The 18,647-nt window shown below is 44.0% G+C and overlaps 1 long non-coding RNA gene across 2 annotated transcripts in view; it reads right to left on the bottom strand.

The window, feature by feature from the left end:
- LOC132026781 (uncharacterized) overlaps positions 1 to 18,647 on the bottom strand; it is a 193,335-nt gene that overhangs the window by 114,694 nt on the left and 59,994 nt on the right. The window lies entirely within an intron of this gene.

Raw genomic sequence — 18,647 nt, 5'->3', positions numbered from 1 at the left:
AGTCATTCCTCACTTCACTGTTAAAGCCAAGGAAATCTGGCATCAGAGCCCTGGATTTATGAGTCGGGAAATGGTGACGAGAAAAGTGAAAGGGGGAGGAATTTAAAACACTGCAAGTCACCTGATATTGTTGCTCGTGCGGGATGTTGCCATGGCATTTTCTGTTAAATGTTTTCCTCTCAGTTCTTTGTGGAATTCTCTCCACTTCTGTGTGCAGAGATCCCCACTAACAAAAAGCAAGTGAAGTATTAGATATCATCCCCATTAAGGTGGGGGGGCATAGCAGCAGCAAAGGGATCCACACAATGGCTTTGCCCATCGTGCAAATGCAAACCTGTGTCCAACACGCTATTTCTGATCTTGATTCACTCTTTATCAAGGACCCATTCCACCCATTATAATAGGTTATGGGGGTAAGTATGCACTGCTAACAGGCCACTGCTGATCCCTCCTTTTTTCTCAGCAAAAAAACCCCACAGAATTTCCAATTATTCCCCCCACCCCCCACCATTGGACAAGCGCCCAGTGGCTCCCTGGGGACACGGCTAGTGACCGTGGCAGAGTTCATTCTTCCCTTGGCTGAGCCCTCCTTTGTGGCTGCTGAGTTGCCAAGCTCTGACCACTCTTCCTCCACGTCTTCTTGCATTAATCCCTTTCTTTTATTCCTGCTGCAATTGTCCTTGGTGAAGTTCTCATATTTTCTCTGCTGGGCTTTTGCTATCTCTTGCCACTGGTTTCCCAGTAATTGTATCTAACCACCGTAATCCATTTTACGTGCGACTTAGAGTTTAGCCTTCCCAATGAATGCCCCTGATCCTGTCACTCTTCTGTTCAAACACTCTTGGTGAAGATCTGTTGCCCACTGGTCAGAGTCCAAACACAGTGACTCTGCACTGCCTACTGACCAAAGTCCAGCAAATGAATGGCCAGCTTTGTTCATAAAGATTAAGTTGTCTAGTGACTCCCATGTCACCCTGTGAATAAAGGACCAAGATCCAGAAAACTCCTCCCCTTCATGGAGCCCATGCACCTGAGGTGGACTGTACCTGTGCTACCCACATGGGTTTCTTTCCTATATATGTTCCTTGTCACAACCAGGGAGTCTTTTACGACATCTCCCCCGAGTTATCTCTCAGGCTCTTGAATCTGCTACCTCTAACTGTTGTTTAAATAGTGAGTTCCACTCTCAGAAATGAGATTAACAAAGTCAAGAAGAAACAAGGGGCTCCCAAGGAAAACACCAAAGAACGGTGACATACAAAGGGACTCGCGTGTGCAACACCCTACATCTTAGGGACTTCATCATCTACAGACTATTATCTTGACTGTGATGGGTATTCCTCTGCTGCCCTTATAGATCAGTTACTTGAACCATAAGTATTTATCATATATCACCACCATTAGACTCTAATAATAATCCATGATGATAGCAATGGCTTAATGGAGGAACATGTTCAAGGAAATAGAGTGGATATCAGAGCAATGCATAAAGTGTCAAAAAAAGCAACTTGGAGAACAATGCATGGAACAGTGAATCCGTCACATTGTCCATCCTTACAACATGGCCCTTTCTGGGGCTGGTGCACTAGTGGCTGGCCACGGACTTAACTAACTCTTCACAGGGAGGGGTGGAACACAGCATATCACACACAATTCTGAGGATCCCAGTTCTAGAGTTTCTTGTCATGTGGGGAAGATCAACCCAAAGGGGGCTCTCTTTACGTAAGGCCTATGAGACACTTTCCCCAGTCCCCGGAAGTTGTATAGACTACAATCATTCTAGCCTAGAAAGCAAAGCAAAACAAAACAAAACCCACAAACTATAGAGACCATTTTATAATCTTGCCTGATTATCTCAACACATTGTGCAGTTGGGAAGTTCTTCTTAAGACCTAACCTGTGCTTCTCCTGCTGTTTTTGTGTGTTTGTTTTACTATCGATTGCTCATAGCTTCTATGCAAATGGAATAACACAACCCTTCCCACTTGGTCATTTGGCTTAGGTAACAGAGTGGTTCTTAAAACCATGGTTAACATCTCCATCCCTCAAAAGGGTCATGGAATTTGGCTCCATAAGAAAGGTATAGATCACACCTCTCAGGGTAGTCAGCCCTGCCACAGATGTATGAGAGGTGAGGTAGGTCAATATAGAGGTTATCATTAGCATCATAACTATCTCCAGAGAAAAAAATAAAACCAAAACTTGTACCTACATTTCCACCTGACCAGAATGCCACAGAGCCCAACACCTGGAGTTAATTCTTATCTCCATCACCACGGCAGGACGCAAGACCAGAGCAGTGCAGTTGGTAGACCAGCTGGAAGCACCAGCTCCTGAAAGGAATCCCATGCTCCAGCCCTCATGCACCATGTTATCTCCTGGGCGGGAGGGTAGGGACCTTCAGCAAAATTTTCTGGATGTAACTGTACCCCCAAGTTTTTCCAGCTTCTCTTATCTTATAAAACATAATGTTATTCTTGGTTTAAAAAAAAAAAAAAGCACAAAGGATTGACAGTGTAAACACAGTGCGCCTTCTGGAAGGCCAGGAGACTGTCTGCATTTTGCCAGAACCAGAATCCGCTTTCCTGGGGGTCTCCTGAGTCTGCCAGTGCCCTGGAGAAGGGTGCCTTCTCAGGTAGCCAAGCAAGGAGAGGCCTTAGGGACTCCCATCTGGAGGAAATACCTTGAGGGCTAGAAGGAGTGAGCTATCCTCCTCGGGAGAGGCTCACCCAATCTGTGTTCAGAATTTCCAGTGCAGGGCCGCCTGGGTGACTCAGATGGTTAAGCCTCCACCTTCGGCTCAGGTCACGTTCTCTGAGTCCTAGGATGGAGCCCTGTGTCCAGCTTCCTGCTCAGCAGGGAGTCTGCTTCTCCCTCCCTCTCTGTTCCCCCCAACCCTGACTCATGCTCTCTCTCTCAAATAAATAAATAAAATCTTAAAAAAAAAAAAAAGAATTTCCAGTGTAGGTTCATATCTCCAAGCTTGGTTTCCTCATCTGTAAAATGGGGTAGTAAGATGATGTATGTCACAGGATTGCAGGGAAGGGTTGATTCAATGGGATAAAACCCTCTGCACGATGACTGGCACATAAAGAGGGTTCACTTAATGGAGGCTCTTGGAACTCCTATCACCAGAGTCATCTCTGGGGGCGACGGAGCAAAGAGAGCAAATGGGAAAGAGCTCGGGGGAGCTGACCAAGGCGCTGGCATCCCCCGGCATCCCCGTGGCCCTGCCGATGACCTCTCTGTGCAGGGGTGCAGAACATTTCCCCTCCTTGTCAGGGTTAGTCCCGATCTGGAGCAACACGGCGGCATAAGAAAGGCCTGCCTCCCACAAGACGGGCACCGCGCCGAGCTACGCCTGGATCCAGAGGAGACATCTCTGTCCAGCATTTCGATCAGGGCTCTTCGGAGCCAGCTCCTGGGGCGCACACAAAGACCCATTCAGGAGGGCTGCAGTTCTGAAAGCCAGCAGATGAGCCGAGGGGTCCAGGAAGGGGCGGGGAAGTGGCACAGCGCCTGGCACCAGCCCCACTGGGGCCCGCCTCGGGCAAGTGGGCGTGGAGGGCTCAGGTCTGCAGCCACGGGCAGCACTCTTTGTGTTCCCTCGAATTCCTTTCTCTGATGGTGGTCCAGGGCATGGAGGACACCAGCTGCCATGGCTGGGATTGAATGACCTCCCTGGAGGAGGCTGGGAACCCCCACCCCACGATGCCGGCCCAATACGCAGGGTATCCACTGGAAACAGGCCAGTACTGACAGGCCTGCCATTTCAAAAGCACTTCTTTCTGGGAAAAAGGCCTCTCACAGGTTCCCACCCGGAGATATTTGCTGTGGCACATTAGTAAGAAACAAGAAGCTAAATGAATAAACAGGAGCTGCCTCTAACTCCCTAGGACCTGGGAGGCAGCTCCAGGGGACGTCGGCCTCAGTTTTCCGATCTGTACAATGGGGCCTGGTGATTCAGAAAGTAGCTGCTGAGAGAGTTTCTAGGTCGCAATTTGTTTCTTTTCTCTGACCCAGCAGACAGGCCTCAGCCCTAGCCTTCCTCCGTGTGGCCTCCTGGATCCCATGTTTTTGCAGGCAGCCCCCAAACACATCGGATCTGAAGAATCATGGACATATCAGCTCTGAATATGCCCTGGAACAGAGAGGCTGCTTGAAGAATCACAACCCTTGGAGCCAGAGGAAAATAAGATTCCCTCCTTTACCTTTTCCAACCTCCTAAATCCATGAAAGGCTGTCTCAGTAAGGTGACAAGTCAAACATGGAACAGAAAACCAAGTCCCCCTTTTGCCATCAGGATTATAAGACATTTCTTATGGGACAACAGCATTTCCCAGATGACTCAACTCGGAACAACTGAAAGGATTTTCTATGATCTAAAGATGTTTCTACATCTATTAATCTAGCTACCCACCTTTCCTAGAATGCACTGACTGCATTTATTCATCTAGATATCTCTCACCCGATGGTAAAACTCGGTATAAATATTACCTCTTCCAGGAAGCCTTCCCTGACTACATAGCTTGAATTAGTGCCCCTTCATCATGCATCCACAGCAGCCCAGGTACACGTCTTCCCTAGGATTGAAGAAATGACATTGAAGCTATCTATTTGTCTCATTCTCCCCACTGGTCAGGGACTGGACTTTATCATAATCTTTCTAACTCCAGCTTCCAGTATGGTGCTGGCATAATTAGGAATTCAGTAAGAGTTTACTGAACTAAACAGGTGTGTATCTATCTCTAGACTAGTTGCTGGAATAAACTCTCCTTTGTATTTTTATAAGAGTGTACTGTAACTTCTCAGGGGGTTCTATCTCAGATCTAACCTATCTCCTGCACACAAACCTTGCTACTTTTTCTAACCTCAGGAGACAGCAGCTGCTTACATCCTTGTTCTTATCAGAGTAATAGTAGAAATCACTACTATCCCTCATCATTTCTTTCTACCAAGCCAGCTTTATTTTTTCAGGCTTAAATCAGGAATGAACTATCTGAGTCTCAGGCCTGACAGGTTTTACACTTAATAGACAAATAGAAAAGGACTTCCAAAAAGCTGTCGTGAAAACCTACTGTGTTCCAGACTCTGTAATGACGGTCAATAAACAAATGCTTAAGTCCCATATCAAGAGCTTTTCAACCTAGAACAGGAAATAAGGGGAAGGGTACTCAGTTTAGCTAGTAAAAAGCAGCACACTACTTTTTTTGTGGTCCCTTGGTTAGAATCACCAAGTTTTGAGAACACAGAAAAGTCCAGGGTGCTTAAAAAACAAAGCAAAGTTTCTAATTCCTGAGCAAATTGCGAAAAAACTAGTGGCCCAATCAGGGAACATGTTGGAGACGTTTTGGAGAGCCCATTCAAGGACAAGTGCCATGTGTATATTGACATTGTGCAAAAAATTCATTTGCATTTTCACTGCCGGGCAGAGGCTGGTCTCTCCTGACCACATATTCAGGAACCTGGCAGGAGCTGCTGGTCACCAACCCCCAAACTGGCAGGCTCCCTCCTTCTGGCCAAGGAGCTCAGGGTCTGCGTGACTTGAGGCAAGTCATCTGGGGACATTTGGGATTCTGATCTAGAGAGCCAGTGGAGGGAGCCCAGATAAGACCAGGACAGAAAGCTGGCAGTCTCAGTAACATCTGCTTGGTCTGAAATTTTGGCTCTGGCTCCTGCTGGGGGCCTGGGGCTGGGACCAGGAAGGCTGCGTTTGGAGCTGGTTACAGCAGGTGGCGCAGGAGAGCAGAAACCAACCCTCAGTGGGCCCCGAGAAAGCAAGCATGGTTTTCACTCCTCCCGGAAGGGAGGCATTAGGGCCAGGAAAGGCAAAGGAGACCAGACTCTCTGCAAGGCTCTCTATGCTCCCAGATGGAGCGTAGAGCCAGATACGGGCTCTTTCACAAATAAGGAAAAGCCAAGGTAGGTCCTCAGAAGTCTGAGTCCAATTCTTGGATGGCCAGCACTTGGAGGAAATGCGCAAAGAGAAGAAAGAGAAAAAGAATGTGCAGAGGCAAGATAAACCCTCCTAGACTTGAAGGACTCCCACCACTCAGAACCCTTAGCTGCTGGTGAAGTAAAATTCCCCACATAGCCTTCCTCACCACCAACAAAATGAAAGCAACAACAAAACCACTTGTTCTGTCTTGAACAGCTCTGGAAAATGGGATTTAAAAAAAAAAAAAATTTTTTTTAATGTATTTAAGAGAGAAAAAGGTGGGGGGTGAGGTTGGTGGAGGAAGCAGAGGGAGAGGGAGAGAGAATCTTCAAGTGGACCGCACTGAGCATGGAGTCCAACTTGGGGCTTGATTCCACAACCCTGAGATCATGATCTGAGCTGAAATTAAGAGGCAGATACTTAACCGACAGAGCCACCCAGGTACCCCTGGAAAACAGCATTTTTAAATAAAAATAAATTCATTTACATCTCAAAGCTATTAGGGGAAACCACCTTTTTGATGTTCTTATCTCTGGGTGAGCTCGCCTCTGAATCACACCCACACTTGGGAAGAGGGCGGCCAGCAAGTTTTCCTTTCCACACACACACGGGAACTCCTCAGCCTCTGTGCCCCCAAGCACGGTCCTATTTATCTGAGTACTCAGCACCCTAAGCTGAAGAACTTTAAGCAGGTGGGGCTTCTAAGCACAGGGATAAAAGCATCACACGCAAGATGCAGGACAACCTCTTCTCTGAAAAATAACATTCAAAGGCAGTTACCTGCTGAGTGGTGCAAGAGAGAAATCATTTCGTTCACTTAGGCAGTGTGGGTAGGCTTGCGGATAAAGCCTAGAGAATATGACCAATTTGATTTCCATTTCCAATTGGCTTGTTTTCATATTTTTACTTCTCTGGTGGGGAAACACTCCTAGGAACTTCAGCTCTGATGTCCTATAAATCAATTCTCTATGTTTGTTTAAGTACATATACATACACCCAAATCCGGCACTGGTTGGAAAATTGTTGGAACATTTCATGTGCTCGTTCTCAATCTTCTGCAAAAAGTGAGGTCTGCTCAACTAAGGTTCACTGTTGGCTGCACGGCCCAACTAGGACAGCCTAGGATGGGTCTGGGGTCTGTCCCATAACCTCCCCCCTCCAACTCCATGGGACCCTCATCATAGACATCTGAACAACAGAAAGCAGAAGGGGGTTCAGTCTCCAATAAAGGGCTAGGAGAGCACAAAGCAAGGAAGGACGACTGCCACCCCTCCCCCGCCAAGTGGGACAAGAAGGACTTCCCAGAGGTGGATACTGGTGTTGTTTTATCTCTCTGTGCCTTTGCGCATGCTTTGTTCCACCTGGAAAACCCTTCCTCAACCCCCAGCATTTTCCTTCCGTGAGTAATTTCTGTTCTTCAAGCATCAGTACTGATATCATCTGAAGGCCTCCCTGACCAGGACCTTGCTCCTGTGCTTTCGTAGAAATTCTGTACAAATCTCGGTCTAAGTACATGACCTAGAAATAATACTATCTCCACCCCCTATCCTAATATTTACCCATCACTCTGTAGACTCCCTTTTCTTGATATTCTTGCCAGATCCCTCTCCGTGCAACTCCTTCCCACACAGAGTTGCCAGTTAAAGACAGAATGCCCGCTTAAATTAGAATTTTAGGTAAACAACAGACTTTTTTTTTTTTACTGGAAGTATAGCCCCAACATTGAATGGGTTGTATTTTTATATACTCAATATGGCAACCTGACCCCTGAGAGCACAGACTTCACGCCTTGTCCCTGACCCCGCCCCCACCCCGTCCCAAGAGGGCCATTCAAAGCTGCAGGTGCACTTTCTCAGCCCTGACCTCTCTCCCCAGCCCTCCAAGAAGAAAAGGGGGCATCCCTTGCCCACACTTCTAACAAGCTGGAAGAGTAATCTAAGGTCAGTTTCAGATCCATGTTGTGCTTTTACTCCCATACTGGGTGTATTATTCAATAGATGGAGTGTTTCAATTCAATATAAAAACACTTGCTCAATTAATTTTAAATGGGAGGGTTGTCACTTACTTTTCGTTTAAACGTGGCTTAATGAATTGTAGGAATTGTATGACTATGCCACATTGAAATCTGTTAAATCCATGTTTAACTTCAAAATACGGCAGTCTAGAAGCAGTGACATTTACCTTCTCAGTTCCTGCTGGCTCTTTCAACCCCTTCTCTCCTGGAGGAAGCAAGGGAGATCCAGCTGGCAAGACAGGAACCCGCAAAAACACATGCAATCTCATCAGACTGCGTTCACCATTGTGAAACATCCTGAAATTTAACTTACCCTCTTTATTTCACTATTGTAGCAAATGGAACTTTAAACGTGAACATAACATCTCGGAGTCTTCTACCAAATCCTTTCCTCCAAGATTAGCTTTCTTCCCCCTTCTATCCAGTCCAAAGGAGTGGGCGAAAAATTGCTTAAAACGATCATTTACATTTGTGTTGTCTACCTTTTTCACGTCATGACACACACAGTAAATTATAACTGTGTAACTGGGGTAAGTTAGGAAGAATTTGGGAGATTCTGTTTGAGACTTAGGCATACAAATAATTAAATTTTATTCATTACTTTTATAGTGATAAAATGTTATGGAAGACAAAAAATATGGATTTTCTAAAACTTCTTCCAGTAAAATAAATAATTTTCTATTTAGGAATACCTGATACCTGATTTTTAAGATGTAAAGATTAAAATCACATATGCTTCTTACGTTATTAGAAAAAATGTAAAATACAAGAATAAATTAAATCAGAAAAAAGAAATCCCTAACGTTTTACACTGTAGGCCAAACAAAGAGCACAACTTATGACAAATCATGACCAAAACATAAATGAACTAAGACCAGGACCCTTTTTTGTTTTTGTTTTTAAGACACCAGCACATATTCACAGGTAAATAGGGGGAAGTGGATTGTTTGTAGCTGTCCCTGAACACTCTGGTGATGGAGACCATTCAAAGACTTTCAGGACTCAAAAACTCCTTACCAAAGTCAAGAAGATTATAGATGAAGCCATACACTGAAGCTCAAATAGAACTGAAAATGTCTAAAAGTTATCAAAATGGTTTTCTCATATTTTACCATGACAAGAAAGTTATAACCATCCACATCTCAGAAAACACCTTGTAAATTACTCTAGGCACCCCAGGCCTGTCACAGAGCCCTGAAAAGCTCTGCCTTCTGGTCCACTTCTAGCCCACTGTTGATGCAACAAGCACACTCAAAATTAATGGGTACCAAAGAAGAGGAATATTTTCATCTCTTAATTAAATGAAAATCTTCCCCAAATGTCAAGAACTATGGAACACTGAGGTAAATTACCCACAGAAGACTCAGGACTCCTCTCCTTCCCTGGCCAACCTTGGTGTGTGGAAAGGGCCAGTGTCACCATTCCATTCAAGAACATATCTGGAGACACTGTGGAGACCAAGCCCCAGGGTAAGCGTCAGAGACAGAGCAAAATGCAAAATCCTTGCCCCTCCTGAGGAATGGCTTGCAATCCGGAGGGTGGGACCAGAGGTGCACAGGAATCTATGGTTTACTTGAGTCTTATCCACAATAAGGGTTCCGTAATTCTTCAGATTTGGTGATTTTTTCCTGCCCACCCTCAACGTATGCTACGATCAGACATGTGCTTCTACAGAGCATCTGGCTGCCTTTCTCCTGAATCATTCTCTTTTCTCCAAGAACGTGCCTTAAGTTTGACTCGTGAAAGTGTTTCTCTCCCACTGAAAGTATGCCACTCTCCCCTTCTCACTCTCAGCCACCCCAGATGGCGGGGAAGAAGGGCCCAACACCACCACTCACCGTGGAGTGACAATATTCCAACATGCCCAAGATATAGAACCCGGAGGACTAGAAAGCTGGGGTGAAAAATGAACTTAACTATTGGTGGGGGGCTAAGGTTTTTTTCTATTCATCTAACTTTCTAGGCTTCCGTAGGGTGTTCTCAAGCAGAACTGTCAGCCAAGTAGGTGGCCCTCAAGAGCCTGTCTCCTTCAGGCTCATCCCTGCCTGGAAGGATCACAGTATTAAGGTACGTGGTTTTCTTGATTTTGTGACGGATGGCACACCCACCAGGGAGTAGGGCCCCCTGCAGCACAAAATTCACTAATGTGCATAAATTAGCACCAAATGTCTATTCTGTGGAGAAATGCCAAAACTGCTCTTTCCCACATTTAGTAACCAATCAGCCTCTCTCTTTAGTGAAGGCCTATACCTTGCCTTACCTTGTCATTCTACAGTTTATCAGATGATTTCAAATCCATTTCCTCATTGGACCTTTGACATTTTAGGAGGCACATGATGCATAAGTTTTATTTCCATTATGTAAATGAAAAAAATAAAGCTCAGGGGAGTTAAAAAATGACAAGCCCAAGACAAAAACAGCTAAAAAGTAAAGGAATGGCTATCTAAGCAATGTCTTCCAACTCTGAATCCAGAATTCTTTCCGTGACACCATTCATAGCCAGCTAAAGACAACGAGAGACAAGTTCAAGAGGACCAACACTGAAGGAGTCACCATCTCCCTTCTCTGTTATCTTGACCTCCAATACATTATTCACCTGAAGTCTCTGATGAACATTCCAGAAACATCTGAATCACCTTTGGTGCACAGTTGATAAACTACATGCATACATGCAAACGCAGACACATATTTACATATGTATAAAACCTATAGCCGGGCTGGTATTTCTAACACCTTAACACATTCCACATGGTTCTTCTCCATGCCTATCACAGAGCAGAAACTCAGTATCTATTGGCTGAGTGAATAAATTAAGGCTTATCTCTCTCATCCCTTTTTATGTCTCCAAACAGGACTTCTATCCCTGCCAGTCCCACCTCCTCAATACCCCACCAACCATGCTGGAGTTCTGGAATAGGCTCAGGACAAGAGGATGGCCCTATGCAATGAAATGGATCAGAACCAGACAGAAATCAAAGAGAAGTTCCTGTTCTGCTAGAGCAAAATCTGCAGATTCTAGCTTCAGAAATGATTTACAGTAAATGTTTCAATATTTGGGGACAGATAATCGTTTGAAATAGATTTTAGATATTCCAATCTCATTTTATAAATGGAGAGCTATAAGCTCAGGGATGTTAAACAATTACCTAAAGATCACAGAGTTGGTAAGTGGCAGAGGCAGAACTTGAACTTGGTTCTGACTGCTCCATTTATCACTGTACAACTAGTGTCTGCCATGGTAACAGGCCCCCTTGGTACTTCTTGAAGGTATCTGGTTTGTTCCTCCTGGGGACCTTTGTACACGTTGTTTACCGGGCCTCCTAGGCTCTTCCCCAGATATCTGCTGCTCAGTGCAGGCTCCCTACATCTCCTCCAAGGCTCTGCTCATTCTTTACCTACTCAGTGACCCCCTCCCTCACTGCCTTAAATTGCAACCTATCCTCTCCCCCACCTCCATCGTTCTAGATCCTCATTGCCCCCACCTTGGTTTTTTCCATAGGATATACCTCTTTGTAGTCGATCATAAAATCTAGTTATTTATTATGTGTACAGATATTATCTAAGTTGGCTTTGCTATGGTATGGATTTTTGTCTTTTTAAATTCACTGATGTATCCTGCACACTAAAAGTATTACCAGGAATACAGTAAGTTGAATGTGGTAAATATTTGCTGCATGGAAGGAATAAATGTATGGTTGGCTCTCAGTTATTTGTCAAATAAATGAAGAGTCAGTTTATCTAAGCTATTCCATGAATATATTCCACTTATTACATGCCTCCTGTATGCTAGGCCCAGAGATATAAGTGATCTTATTGAATTAGCCCTCAAATCCTCTTAGATAACTGAATCCCTTATTATAGATGAAGATACACAGGCTCAGAGAAGTTAGATAATTAGCCAAAGATCACACCACTGGCAGTGTCAGAGAAAGGATTTGAACTCTGTTCCATATAACTCCAAAACTTGGTGGTGGGGGGGTCCTTCTATCCCACTATAGTACTTCTCAGTGAGCTCACATGGTTATGAGCCACCTAGAAACATGCAGCCTCTATCAATGACATACTGCCCCATAGTTTATATTATTATAGTTTATATTATCATAGTTTATATTATTTTCCCATTAGACTCAGATTCGACTCAAAAGCATTCCATTACCTGACATGAGGTGGACTACTTCCTCTACTGTTCTGGAGCCTACAAGCAATGCCTGTTGTAGAACCAAGTCTGGTAATTTGCATTTCTAATCATTCAGGAATTTAATTAGCATTATGGCCTTAATCAGGTGCACTCCAAATACAGCTGATGTCACCAGAGCTTAATTAGTTTGAAGGAGAGAAAGTTTTTATAGTCTGAATATATCTCTGTTGGTATAAAGGTGAAGGGTCTCGGGGGGTTGTGGAAGAGGAAAGAAGCCAACTTAAAATCTAGATTCTGTGATTAAACACTTTTTTAAAAAAACACTATGTGGGAAAGATTTTTTAAACTATAATATCACTAAAATAAAAGTAGGAAGATTACAGGATGCCAATGTCAACCATTTTTATAGGTCTGTAGAGGTATAATTTACATGAAATGGCACTCACTCATTATAACTAAAATTCAATGGTGATCTGTAAATGTATAGAATTGGGCAACTCTCACTCCAATCCAGTCTTAAAACATTTCACTCAAAATTCCCTTAAAATTCACTTAAAACATTTCCCAAAATTCCCTCAAGCCTGTCTGTATTCATTGTTGGCTCCTCCCCACCCCCAAACGCAGGCAACTGCTATTCTGCCTAATATCTATAAATCTACCCTCTCATACGTTTCATATAAATGGAATCATACAATATGAGTACTTTCATGTCTGTCTTCTTCCACTTAGCATGTTCCTGAGGTTCTGTGTTATAGCATATACCAATATTCCATTTCTCTGTGTTGTTGAGTAGTATCTGATTGTACAGATACACCCCATTTTGTCTGCCCACTCACCAGTTCATGGGCCTTTGGGTGGTTTCCACTTTTTGGCTATTGTGAATAATGCTGCTGTGAACATTCATGCATAAGTCCTTATGTGGACATGGATATACATTTCTCTTGGGTAAATTCCTAGGCGTGAAATTGATTAAAGTCATATACTAAGTTTTCATATAACATGTTAAGAAACTACCACACTGTTTTCCAAAGTGGCTGTTCTGTTTTACATTCCCACCCACAACCCATGAGGGCAACCACTGATTTTGAAATTGCCTTAGATGGTAGAATGGCAAGTCTTCAGCTTTTTTATGTTTGATCTTTGAACCGTCACCTTTAAAGAAAACTGGGAGATACCCAAATTACACTATAGACAGAGAGAAGGAATGATGGGAAATTAATTGAAATAAATGAGGTTTAGATAAGAGAAGGGATTTGTAGCAAGCAAGTATTCTCAAGGATAGTATTTTCAGATTTCATTTGCTAGGAAATTAAATCAACCAATTAAATCAAATAACTCTCCAGAAAGATCAGTTACATTTGCCACAGAGATTGCTCATTTACCCAAATTTACCCTGAGATTTATATAACAAAGACATTGGTTTAATTTACCTCATTCTCCTTTTTTTGTCTCCCTGTCCTGGAGGGAAGGAGCATTTTGTGGGCTTCATCCAGTTTTAGTACTTATTACTCAAACTGGATTGACCCTGCTCACATATAGGAACTCTGCTCACATATGACAAACTCCAAGTTGTTTCATTTTTCTTGTGATCTTTATAACTTGATAAGATGTACATCACTAAAAGATGACACAGCCAACTCTTGAGCTGCAAATTCAGCTTGGGAATACACTGAAACTCCCTTGAGTACAGTTTTTGGGTTCATTCATTTACTCTGGAAAACATTAATATGTTCCTTCAGATACCAAGGGTAGGAGACATGAGCTTGGGCCTTCAAGGGAGTGGCAGACATGTCAGTAAATACTGCAGTGGAGGGTGCTTGGGTGGCTCAGTCAGTTAAGCCTCTCTGCCGTTGGTGGCTCAGGTCATGATCCTGGGGTCCTGGGATTGAACCTCCCATTGGGCTCCCGGCTCAGCAGGGAGTCTGCTCACCCCTCTCCCTCTGCCTCCCATCCCCACTCCTGTTCTCTCTCTTGCCTGCACACTCTCTCTCTCAAATAAGTAAATAAAATCTTTTAAAACAAAAGCAAACAAACAAAAGCCCAAATACTGCAGTGGAGTGGTACAGGTGCTGTCATCAAAGAAAACACAGATCAGAGGGAGGTGGCAGGGGGCATAAAAACAGGTACCAATTTGGGTAAGTCATCATGGAAGAGGTAATTCTTCTGTTCTTATGTTAAAGATAAGTAGGTATTTTCAAGAGAGCCAGGAGGAGGTAGAAGGGAGGTCATTCTGGCAAGATGCCAGAACAGGAGCAGAGGCCCAGGACTATGACACAGCCAAATGTGTCCAGAGAACTGGGAGAGCTATCATTGTGGTGGCAGCGTGCAAGTGACCACTGAGTTGGTATGGCAGAAGACAAGGCTGGGAAGGGTTTTATATGTCTTAGAGAAGAGAGCAAATTATCCTCTAGAAAATACCCTACTGTAGGATATGATGAAGGATCTGGCACTATAAGATCAGAATTTTATTCAGTTTATATTTATTATAGTAAAGAGGATATGAAGACCAATGAAGAGCCTTCTGTAGGAGCCAGGCTGAGACTCTGAACTCAGGCAGCAGCAGAAGGAATAAGGAAGCCGAGGATATGAAGTATATCAAAAGCCATGGTTTGGTGTGGACAGTAACTATCTGAAGCCCATGATAAAATGCAAACTTCCTGGGTCCCATATCTGCCCATATCCGATTTATAGGACTGAACTTTGGCCAAGGAATGCTCATTTTTAAAAGCACTCTGGGTGATTCTCCTGCACTTTGGCTAGGGATTCTTCATTGGAAAATGTATGACATGCTGCACAGAGGAGCCTTGTAGAGAGCCACTGAATTCTAGAGCTGCCATTAGAACCAGTGCAACCAGGGGGCAGGTATTGTAGTAAATAGGCTAGTAAAGGTTGGGTGACTTTTGCCACTGGACTGTGCTAGTTTGCACCCCCACCTTTGATCTGGCTAACTTTGAAAAAGCAAACTGCACCGTAAAGAAAACCAAATTAAAATTAGTCACTATAGGCAACTAGATTTAATCAAAGTTTACTAGCTCATGTATAAGATTCCAACAAGGCTAACTCACATTCATCCAAAATGAATCTTATCTAGCTCACCACACAGGTAAATAACTTCACATTTCTATGAACTAGCTCTTGGTACAAACATTTTTATTTGCCTTTATAGCACTCTCTGTCTCTTTCTCTCATCTGTCTGTCTGCCTACCTAATGAGAGGGATCTCAGTGTTCTCTTTCCTACCATAAACCCTAAAAGAGTATAAATTAGATTTATTCCAGAGTAGAAATTGACCGTATTTGTCAAAAATCATTCTGTTCTGGGGTGCCTGGGTGGCTCAGTTGAGTTGGGCCTCTGCCTTCGGCTCAGGTCATGATCTCAGGGTCCTGGGATCAAGTCCCGCATCGGGCTCTCTGCTTGACGGGGAGCCTGCTTCCCTCTCTCTCTCTCTCTGCCTGCCTTTCTGCCTACTTGTGATTTCTCTCTGTCAAATAAATAAATAAAATCTTTAAAAAAAATGATTTTGTGCTGGTGTGCCTATAGAAAACAGGCACAAAAGAAATGTTTTGTGTTGACAAAGCTACAAATATGTAGATATTTTATATGCATATTGCTATAAGATGCTGAATATATAATTTGTACATTATGCTGGTTTAAGAGAGTGGGAACTGTACTGCATTTTGTTTTGCACGAATATCTTTAAATGCAAAAAAACACCAGAGTAATAAATTAAACATTTTAATTAAGTGCTGAAGCCCCGATTGGTACGCTTCACTATTACATGGTTCAGAGAACTGTGTCAAATAACATCCTTATCAGACTTCTACATTTATGACAAGCTCCATAGCACCCAGTTTTCTATACCTGCTCAGTTTTTTTTACCATGTCCCGCAACCAGAATGGTAAATTCTGGGACTAATAAAGTACCTGACGTTTACCTCGTAATTGTTTCATGCCGGGATGGTACTAAATCCTTCACATGAAAGATTTTACTGATAATCCCAGTGAACCTAATTAGTTGACTCCATTCTTGGCCCCATTTTACAGATAAGAAAACCAATGCCTCACAAAGTAGACAAGGTATATGACATATGACAGGTAATTCAGGAGCAGGGATTTGAACTTCATTCTAGTGGAGTGGGTTCTTATACTGATGGCACATTAGTTCTAAAGGTTCTTTTCCATATAAGCGATGGGAGAAATGGATTTAATGTGATGGGAAATGGGGACCAAACCTGGAATATCAAAAAAAGTCCTACTTTGAAAGGGTCTTCTCCACCAAGGAAGAAGCCCTGATTTATAGCATTTGCAGATTTCAACGGTGTTAAGTCGTATCACCAACCTACCATTACTAAACGTAGAGGTGGGAAGAGGGTATGTATGCATTGCACCTGTTCCCTCCTAAAGTGGTCTTTAGGTTTCTCATGGTCTCTGGACAAGCTCTAGAGACCTGGGACCACAGAGAACACAGGTGTCCTGTTTGCGGGAGGACCCACGGTAGGGGAGAGTGTAGTGTTCCGCTCTCTACAACATAGTGGTGGAATGCAAGTGCCACCAGGCTATTTTTAATTAAAAAGTGATGACAGCTGAATATATTCCCTGACTCTGCAGCTAATAGCTTCCTGACCTAGACCTCACTCGCTAGACCCACTCCTGAAACCAGACGGCATTAGTCCCTATGGGGCTTCTATTATTGGCTGGCCGTCTCAACAGATGCAGGTCTAACCAAATCCATGTCTAATCTGAGCATGCAAATGGGGAGATAAAAGGGAAAATGCTTAAGTGCTGAATCACAACCCACGGAGGGAAAAGTGGGTATCAGCAGCTGTCTGGGAGAACACCAGAGGTCACCGTCACGGAGTTCCACAGCAGCCCAGGAAATTCTGTCCTGCGACCGTCATTTGGAGCTATTACCTTTTATCTATTCATATCTCACATTAATAATACTTGACTGGCGGTCCTATTACAAAGGCTGCATGTGTGGGTTAAAGCATGGTTTTTGCAGTCAAACATGCCTGAAACGTTTTATCTGCTTCTGGTACCATTTAATCCTACCATGATGCCCATTTTACAGCTGAGGAAACTGACCCACGAGGACACAAGTGGCAGCTTCTGAACCAAAACCAAGGGAGAACTAATTCTAGGGCCCGAGCCCCTTACTGACATCCTTCAGCCACCCCACCTTCCTGCTTCAACCTGCACACTCAGTTCCTCTTCTGTGGGTTTGCCAGTGCTGTCACCTCAACCTCCACGATGCTCCCTCTTTCTACCTCCACTCCTTTGACTTATCCCAAATGTAGCTGTTCTTTAAGGTTCTAATCAAGCCCCCACTTTCCCATCATGCTTTCTTGAGGGGCTCCTCACCCAGGATCCCACTCCTATTATACTTACTGGCTGTGGACAACTGGCCTCCATTTTCCCTGCCTCAGCTCTACTCCCTTGTGACGTACCTTGTCTGGCTTCTTTTCCAGCCTCCAGGGTAAATTGTCTGGGCAGAAACTACATGTAAACCTCACAGCACTAAGCTCTAGGTAGAAGCTCACTTTTTAAAAATCAAGGAACGATGCTGTATCCACAAGTGTATCGATGGAACAAAGCTCTGAGAGTTCTAGAACTGAAAGGAAGACTGGTCGTTTTTGAATGCTCATTACATAGTAAGCCCTAAGCCAGGCATAGTATCTACATGATTTTATTTAGACCTATATGGCTGATATTGTACCTTCCATTTTATAGATTTTTTTTTAAATGTCCAGAGAAGCTAAGAAATTTGTTACCACCATGTTGTTTAACAGCAACAAATCTGCAACTTGAATCTAGACCAATCTGACTCCAAAGTCCATACCATGCCACCCTGTCATCACATCTAGGTCACTGCCTCTGTGAGAGAAGAGAAAATACCCACAGAACTCTGGGAGAAGCAGAAAGTCATTCTGAAGGCCCACTTGATAATACTTTCCAGGTTCTGCTAACCCTAATATTCAGAAACTCATGCTTCATGACCATCTTCATCCCCTCTGGCTTCCAATTCAAGCCACCTCCCTTTGTTGTGTAGAGGCAGGAAGGTAGAAAACAGCTGGCTGCCATTTCCTAGACAGGCATCCTTCTTGGGCTGGAAAAGTCCTCTGACACCATCTCATCTTCATCTTCTCTAGAATAAAAGACCAGCCACACGCCTCAGAGGTTGAAAGGTCGTCCTAACGGATGGGCTTTCCTACTCAGACCGAATTGTAACTGTCAGCAGGGAACCAGAGTGAGAGCCACCAGCAGGACTGGATAATCATGGACAGATGCCCTTGAATCAAAGATTCCTGCTTAAAGGAGCTGAGAGAGCAGAGAAAGCAAAGCTCATGGAGGAAAGAAGGATGCTGAGCACCAATGAGCCGTCCCCGTTACCTGCCATCACTAGCGGCCATCAGAGCCAGGCTGTGGGGTGGGCGAGGAGAGAACTGAGGCAAGAAGGCCAAGGCAGCTCCTAATTTGGGGAAACCAGGGATTGGCAGGCTGCCCGCATGCCCCGGCACCTGGGTAACAAGGGCAGCAGCTCAGAAAGCAACGAAAACA

This window comes from Mustela nigripes, chromosome 1, assembly GCF_022355385.1.
Source record: "Mustela nigripes isolate SB6536 chromosome 1, MUSNIG.SB6536, whole genome shotgun sequence".
Lineage (NCBI taxonomy): Eukaryota > Metazoa > Chordata > Mammalia > Carnivora > Mustelidae > Mustela > Mustela nigripes.
The sequence above is the reverse complement of the archived record's forward strand: the minus strand, read 5'-3'. Positions and strand labels throughout refer to the sequence as shown.